We start from the raw sequence: 8,653 nt of genomic DNA, 5'->3' as shown, positions 1-8,653 counted from the left end.
TCTTTCTGATGTGATAATAGCACATTTTAATGAGCCTGTCAACTCAAAGTCGGTAGTTTCAGGGAGGGGAAGTCAGAGAATCCCATCGCATGTTTACTGAATGAATTGAGATGCATAGATCCGTCGGCTATGAATTAATGAAGCTTTCTATGATTCTGGTTCCAAAGATCTGTCTGGCCTGTAGCCTACCAGTTTGCAACTGAAACAATACTTTGATCCGTGTATCGCATGTGTCCAGTAGGCTGCGCCTCATTAAAAACCTTGCAAAGGTTCTCCAGTTCTATTTTTTTCACCTAAACAGACGTGAAAGGTCTGTATCTTAGCCAAGTACGTAAATGGACCATTGAAGGGCGGGTACACGTGATGCTAGGCCCCTTCTCTCCAACTAGTGCGTTCCAACTTCGGACAGACAGTAGGTGATACACTCCTGCAGCATAACTGGATTTAACAGTGTGGGGCTCTGTCCTCGAATGAAGGGGAAGATAATATCGATTTTCTTTTTCAATTGTTTTAATCTTCGCGGTTTGGACAGTAGAAGCATAATGGAGCGAATGAAAGCCAACGTTTTTATTTAGAACTGTCTACATAGCAGGACCTGGTTTACAAGGCTACTAAAACGGACTTACTTTAGTTTAAGATGTCTTCGTCTGCAACTACAACTATTCGACCTACACTGACAGCGGATCAGATAACGGTCATCGTGGCCTCGGGTGAGTGGTGGCAGTCACATAACCTAAGCAGGCTGCTAAACTATGAACATATCATACAGCATTCAGGCTACATAAACCTTTTGCTCTTATACAGGACTGTCTAACTGTTGGTTGTTTAGGCTATGTATATTTTGCATGTGTTAGGCCGATACGTAAACTTATTAAAGATCAGTGATACTATCAAGAGCCGTGTGCGGTTTACTTTTTCCTTCATCTTGTTCAACTGTTACCATGCACCTGCAAAAAAGATTGCTCAGATGTGCGAATGTTTTTTTAATTTTTATAAATAAATATGTAAAACCAATCGTGCATAACCTATATGTTTACATTAATGTCACATATGTTTTATAAAGTCTCTTCATGCCTGTCTTCTTGTTGTTTTCTTTTCTGTAGTGTCCTGCCTGGCGTTCTTCGTAGTGATTCTCATGCTCCTGGTGGTCCTGTACAGGAAAGACCTTCTCTGCCGCAGTGTGTGGAGCTACCAGGCCACCCAACACTATACAGTAAGACTATACATAGCTCAGTTGTTAGGGCATGTCACTTGCAACGCCAGGATAGTGGGTTTAATTTCCGGGACCACCCATACCAAAGATTTATGCATGCATGACTGTAAATTGCTTTGGATTAAAGCAACATTACATATATTATAATTATATCATATGTTATGAATATGTTATAAACAGGGAAAACATGTTATAAATGCCTAATGTATATTAAGACCCTCTCTGATAGGAGTGTGGTACTCGAGGCTAGGGAAACTTCCATAAATCATTCAATCTAATCAAAATCCCATTTTATTCATCACTTGCTTCGTAAACAACAGGTGTAGACGAACAGTGAAATGCTTACTTACAGCCCTTCCCAACAATGCATAGAGAAAGAAAATAGAGAAATAATATTATTTTATAACACAATAATAAAAGTAATAAATGCACAATGAGTAAAGATAACTTGGCTATATACACAGGGTACCAGTATCGTGTCGATGTGCAGGGGTACGAGGTAATTGGTGTGGAGATAGAAGCTGTTTAGGATCCTGTCGGTTCCAGACTTGATCAGTGCCGATTACTGTGCCGTAGCAGAGAGAACAGTCTATGACTTGGGTGGCTGGGGTCTTTGACAATTTTTAAGGGCCTTCCTCTGACACCACCGGGTATAAAGGTCCTGGATGGCAGGGAGCTCAGCTCCAGTGATGTACTGGGCTATACACAATACCCTCTGTAGTGCCTTGCAGTCGGATGCCAAGCAGTTGCCAGTTGATCATCTCCTTTGTCATCTCACAATCAAATGCCAACCATATTATCTCCCAAGAGAATTCTCGTCGGTTATTGTCATAGCCGTGTATATCCATCCGCCTGTCACGCCCTGACCATAGAGAGCTTTTATTCTCTATGTTGGTTAGGTCGGGTGTGATTTAAGGGTGGGTTATCTAGATGAATTGTATTTCTATGCTGGCCTAGTATGGTTCCCAATCAGAGGCAGCTGTTTATCATTGTCTCTGATTGGGGATCATATTTAGGTAGCCATTTTCCCATTGTGTTTTGTGGGATCTTGTCTATGTATAGTTGCCTGAGAGCATTATATTAGCTTCATGTTTTGTTTGTTCGCTTTGTTGTTTTTGTATTGTTGCTTTTGAGCCCTACAAGGCTGTACGTTCGTTTGTTACTCTTTATTGTTTTGTTGCTGGTTCACCTTTAAATAAATTATGATGAACCCAAACCACGCCGCGCCTTGGTCAACTCCTTATGACGAACGTTACACCGCCCTCAAGCCGATACCACGACGGCCCTCAAGGAACTTCACTGGACTCTATGCAAACTGGAAACCATATATCCTGAGGCTGCATTTATTGTAGCTGTGGATTTTAACAAAGCAAATTTGAGAACAAGGTTACCTAAATTCTATCAGCATAATGATTTTAGCACTCATGCTGGCAAAACACTGGACCACCTGCTACTCTAACTTCCGTGATGCATACAAGGCTCTCCCCTGCCGTCCTTTCGCCAAATCTGACCACGACGCCATTTTGCTCCTCCCTTCCTATAGGCAGAAACTCATGACAAGGACTATTCAACGCTGGTCTGACCAATCAGAATCCACACTTCAAGATTGTTTTGATCACGCGGACTGGGATATGATCCAGGTAGCCTCATAAAATAATACTGATTTATACTCTGATTCGGTGAGTGTGTTTATAAGGAAGTGCATAGGAGATGATGTACCCACTGTGACTATTTAAACCTACCCTAACCAAAAACCGTGGATGGATGGCGGTATTCGCGCAAAACTGAAAGTGTGAACCACCGCATTAAACCATGGAAAGGTGACTGGGAATATGTCAGAATACAAACAGTGTAGTTATTCCCTCTGGCAAGGAAATCAACAGTGAAGAGGCAACTACGGGATTCTGGCCTTCTAGGCAGAGTTCCTCTGTTCAGTGTCTGTTCTTTTGCCCATCTTAATCTTTAATTTTTATTGGCAAGTCTGAGATGTGGCTTTTTCTTTGCAACTCTGCGTAGAAGGCTAGTATCCCAGAGTCGCTTCTTCACTGTTGACGTTGAGACGGGTGTTTTTTGTGGGTACTATTTAATGAAGCTGCCAGTTGAGGACTTGTGAGGTGTAAGTTTCTCCAACTGCAAACTATAATGTACTTGTCCTCTTGTTCATTTGTGCACTGGGGCACTCTTTCTATTCTGGTTACAGCCAGTTTGCGCTGTTCTGTGAAGGGAGTAGTACACAGCGTTGTACGAGATCTTCAGTTTCTTGGCAATTTCTCGCATGGAATAGCCGTCATTTCTCAGAACAAGAGTAGACTGAGTTTCAGAAGAAAATCCTTTGTTTCTGGCCATTTTGAGCCTGTAATCAAACCCACAAATGCTGATGCTCCAGATACTCAACTAGTCTAAAGAAGGCCAGTTTTATTGCTTCTTTAATCAGAACAACAGTTTTCAGCTGTGCTAACATAATTGCAAAAGGGTTTTCTAATGATCAATTAGCCTTTTAAAATTATAAACTTGGATTAGCTAACACAACATGCCATTGGAACACAGGAGTGAAGGTTGCTGATAATGGGCCAATGTACGCCTATGTAGATATTCAATAAAAAAAATCAGCCGTTTCCAGCTACAATAGTCCTTTACAACATTAACAATGTCTACACTGTATTTCTGATCAATTTGATGTTTATTTTAATGGGCAAAAAACAAGAGAATTTCTAAGTGGCCCCAAACTTTTGAACGATAGTGTATATACTGTATTTTATACCATCTATTGCATCTTGCCTATGTCGCTCGGTCATTGCTCATCCATATATTTATCTGTATATATTCTTATTCCATCCCTTTACTTAGATTTGTGTTTATTAGGTAGTTGTTGTGTAATTGATAGATTACGTGTTAGATATTGCTGCACTGTCGGAACTAGAAGCACAAGCATTTCGCTACACTCGCAATAACATCTGTTAACCATGTGTATGTGACCAATAAAACTTGATTTGATTTGACCAAGTAACTGGTCTGGTGGTATTATGAGACCATCGTCTAATCTAAGGCAATGGGGGGCCAATCTTATCAACAAAGGGATCTAATGGATGGATGTTTTAAAATGTTTACGTGAATAAGATTCCCTGTATCTCTTACGATACAGACCTGAGCGAGCAAGCAGCGACAGCTCAGACTCAACAGCCTTGGTTCCTCAAATGACTGCCCCGCCTGGTTCACCAACAACTTCTCAGACAGAGTTCAGTGTGTCAAACCGGAGGGTCTTCTGACCTCTGGCAGTCTCTATGGGGGTGCCATAGGGTTCAATTCATGGGCCGACTCTTTTCTCTGTATACATCAATGATGTCGCTTTTGCTGCTGGTGATTCTCTGATCCACCTCTACGCAGACGACACCATTCTGTATACTTCTGGCCCTTCTTTGGACATGTGTTAACTAACCTCCAGACGAGCTTCAATGCCATACAACTCTCTTTCCGTGGCCTCCAACTGCTCTTAAATGCAAGTAACACTAAATGCATGCTCTTCAACCAATCGCTGCCCACACCTGCCCGCCCGTCCAGCATCACTACTCTGGATGGTTCTGACTTAGAATACGTGGACAACTACAAATACCTAGGTGTCTGGTTAGACTGTAAACTCTCCTTCCAGGCTCACATTAAGCATCTCCAATCCAAAATTAAATCTAGAATCGGCTTCCTATTTCGCAACAAAGCATCCTTCACTCATGCTGCCAAACATACCCTTGAAAACTGACTATCCTACCGATCCTTGACTTTGGCGATGTCATTTACAAAATAGCCTGGGCAAATTGGATGCAATCTATCACAGTGCCATCCATTTTGTCACCAAAGCCCCATATACTACCCACCACTGCCACCTGTATGCTCTCGTTGGCTGGCCCTCGTTTCATATTCGTCGCCAAACCCACTGGCTCCAGGTCATCTATAAGTATTTTCTAGGTAAAGCCTTGTCTTATCTCAGCTCACTGATCACCATAGCAGCACCCATCCGTAGCACACGCTCCAGCAGATATATTTCACTGGTCACCCCCAACGCCAATTCCTCCTTTGGCTGCCTTTCCTTCCAGTTCTCTGCTGCCAATTACTGGAACGAACTGCAAAAATCACTGAAGCTGGAGACTTATATCTCCCTCACTAACTTTAAGCATCAGCTGTCAGAGCAGCTCACAGATCACTGCACCTGTACATAGCCCATCTGTAAATAGCCCATCAAACAACCTCATCCCCATACTGTTATTTGTTTTATTTATTTTGCTCCTTTGCACCCAATTATCTCTACTTGCACACTCATCTTCTGCACATGTATCCCTCCAGTGTTTAATTGCTATATTGTAATTATTTAGCCACTATGGCCTATTCATTGCCTTACCTCCCTTATCCTACCTTGTTTGCACATACTATATATAGAGTTTTTCTACTGTATTATTGACGGCGTGTTTGTTATTCCATGTGTAACTCAGTGTTGTTGTTTGTGTCGCACTGCTTTGCTTCATCTTGGCCAGGTTGCAGTTGTAAATGAGAACTTGTTCTCAACTTGCCTACCTGGTTAAATAAAGGTGAAATAAAACAATTAAATAAGAGTTGCTCAATCATCACCTAGTAACTTAACTTGAGGTTAATTGGACATTTGCATTGAACTGTTCATGTCTTTGTTTTTGCTGCAGCCTTACTACTTGTAAAGATAGAATAGAACAGAATAACTTTATTTTAAACAGACAGAACTTAGGTAAAATGTAGGACAATTCTCCACTGTAGTGTAGACAGACTAACCAGTCTTGCCTATCTTCTCTCCCTACCCAGGACGCTCCACCCCAGTACAACATCAGACAGTCTCTAGTAGGGTATCCCTATGATGAACAGACTGTTGCCATGACCCATGGAAATATGGGGTCCCAGGTGAAAAAAAGCCTCTGTATTTACATAGTATTACCCACAGAGATATTATCCATTCATTCATTTTTCCCTATTATAATCTCTATTGAAAAACCATCGGAGTTGCTTTCACAGTGTTATTGATGCCCAGCACCATTTGATTTCAGTTGTCCTTATACTGAGGAGAAAATATTGACTTTGATGTACCTCATCACTGTAATTTACACAGGCAGCCCAATTCGGCTCTTTTTCCACTTATTGGTCTTTTGACCAATCAGATCAACTATTGAAAAATAGAAAAAGTGATATAATATAAACATGTTTGCATGTGTGTCTGCAGCTTCCAGGAAGGCTGTTTATCATTGGTAAGCCGAGCAGCTACCACCTGGATGGGCCCCTGCCCCACCTGCCATCCTATGAGAGCGTCCGTAAGAAGGACCGCCAGAGACAGATCCACTCCATGATAGCCGACCGCTTTGGTCTCAGCCCTACACAGTTTGAAACGGCAGTAAGTCACTCCTATGTTCTGGTCCAATTAATCACTGTATAAAGTAGTTGACTAAGAACACATTCTCATTTACATCAGTGAAACTGTGGAAGGATGTTGATGTATTCATACAGAACATTTATTACAGTAAATGTTTCCACATAAAAATGTCTCTGTACCTACAGCCTCCCCCGACATATGAGGAGACTATTCGCCAGTCCATGGTCATTTCCTCTGAAGATCTACAGTCTGTGGAGACATTTCCCTCAGACCTCCCTCTCTCCTCCTCTAGCCTTGAACACACAGTAACAATAGAGGCAGCCCCCTCACCTCACTAGCCTATTTAGAACCCCATTCGGGAATCCCTCTCTGTCTAGATCAGGGGCTCCTTGAGGACTGTTTTCAACTTAGCAATTTAATCAGACTCACTTTCACACCATTGGCAAGAGGAAAGAAGAAATATCAACAAAGAAAGAGACATTGTCATGATAATGCATGACTCAGTTTCACTCAGTTTATGATCCTGAGACCACTCTCGGCTCTGACCGTCATCAGTTGGAGTAGCGAGTGGTTTTAACATGACTGTACACTGTAAATGGCTTGATATCCTGCCACTGACAATGATATCATTTATCAGTTATATCAGGGGTGTCAAACATGCGAACTGCAGGTTGGATCCGGCCCGCAAGTCCATTCATTCCCGGCCCACTGGTTGTTTGAGTAAAAAAAAATATCTGGGGAAAACTTTCAATTGAAATGACTAAAACAAAATCTAAACTGTGTAGAAATTATAATGGACATACTTTTATAGTCTCTTCACTCTGTCCAGCTTGTGAAAGATTGACAGTCGGGGAGCATCAAAAATTCAAAAGGTTATTGATACAGGACTATTTTTTGCACATTAAGATGGTGAGGAAATAGAATCCATTTTAAATGCGCCCCTCTGGACCTCGGTAAAGACCGAATGCGGCCCCTGGTGCAAAATCAGTTTGACACCCCTGAGATAATCAAATAAGCCTACATTTCAAACTCTAGACATGCTCCAGTGTGTGGAAAGATGACGTCTGCACCTCAGCAGCAGACATCTGATGCTTCATCACAACGTTCAAAGTCGTAGACAACCACAAAACATAGACATTGTCTCGGGTTGAACGTGTTAATGAAAAATCTAAATCCCCTTGTTACAAAAGAACACTGAGCAATGAATACTTAGCTACCTAACATGTACTGATATCTTTGAGTGTAGGGCCAGACCAGAGAGCTGTTGTGGTTGAATGCATCACAAATGATTAACACTACTGAGACAGACAATGTCTGTGTACCAAATGGTACCCTAATTGTCAAAAGTAGTGCACTACATAGGGAATAGTGTGCCATTTGGGACGCAATGTTCACTCAGGGACGGTTAACCAGGTCAAACTAACTATGCAGAGAAACTTACCATGACCCTGATGTTTTACCTTCTGGTCTAAACTGGAATGGAGTTTCTCAATGCGTTTTTAGACAGATACGTAACTATGCAAAACATTCATATTATGTCTCACTCAAATAAAAAAATAAGTAAACTATGCACTTAAAATACCTATGCGCTTAAATGACCTATGCACATAAATGAAATAGCTGAACTATGCGCTTAAATAAAAAATAAAAAAGATTTGTATTAACTTGAGCTATATCAATATGATGAGGATTAATATAATATATAGTGTCAAGATATCAAAAGGGAATACACTCCTGTTTCTGTTCATCTGTTTTTCTCTACCAGGTACAAATATGTCCATAACCTAGACAGTGAGTCAGTCGAGAGAGTCGCGACCTCATTTTGACCTCTCCCTCTTTGCAGATGTACTGTACATTATCCTCCCTTATCAACTCTCATAACACATACATCATGTACAAAAATATATAGTATCTCAAGTACAGCACTCATCAGTTAGTAGAGAGGGCCTTCATCATACATGTTTTGACAAGCTGTCGTTTCATAGTGAAGGTACCAAGGGTATTCTGAATGTACTCCACACTCCCCTGCATACCACTATGAGGGGAGTTGAAATACCATTCAT

The sequence above is a fragment of the Oncorhynchus tshawytscha genome, linkage group LG01, assembly GCF_018296145.1.
Source record: "Oncorhynchus tshawytscha isolate Ot180627B linkage group LG01, Otsh_v2.0, whole genome shotgun sequence".
Taxonomy (NCBI): Eukaryota; Metazoa; Chordata; class Actinopteri; order Salmoniformes; family Salmonidae; genus Oncorhynchus; species Oncorhynchus tshawytscha.
Note: the sequence above shows the minus strand (reverse complement) of the source record.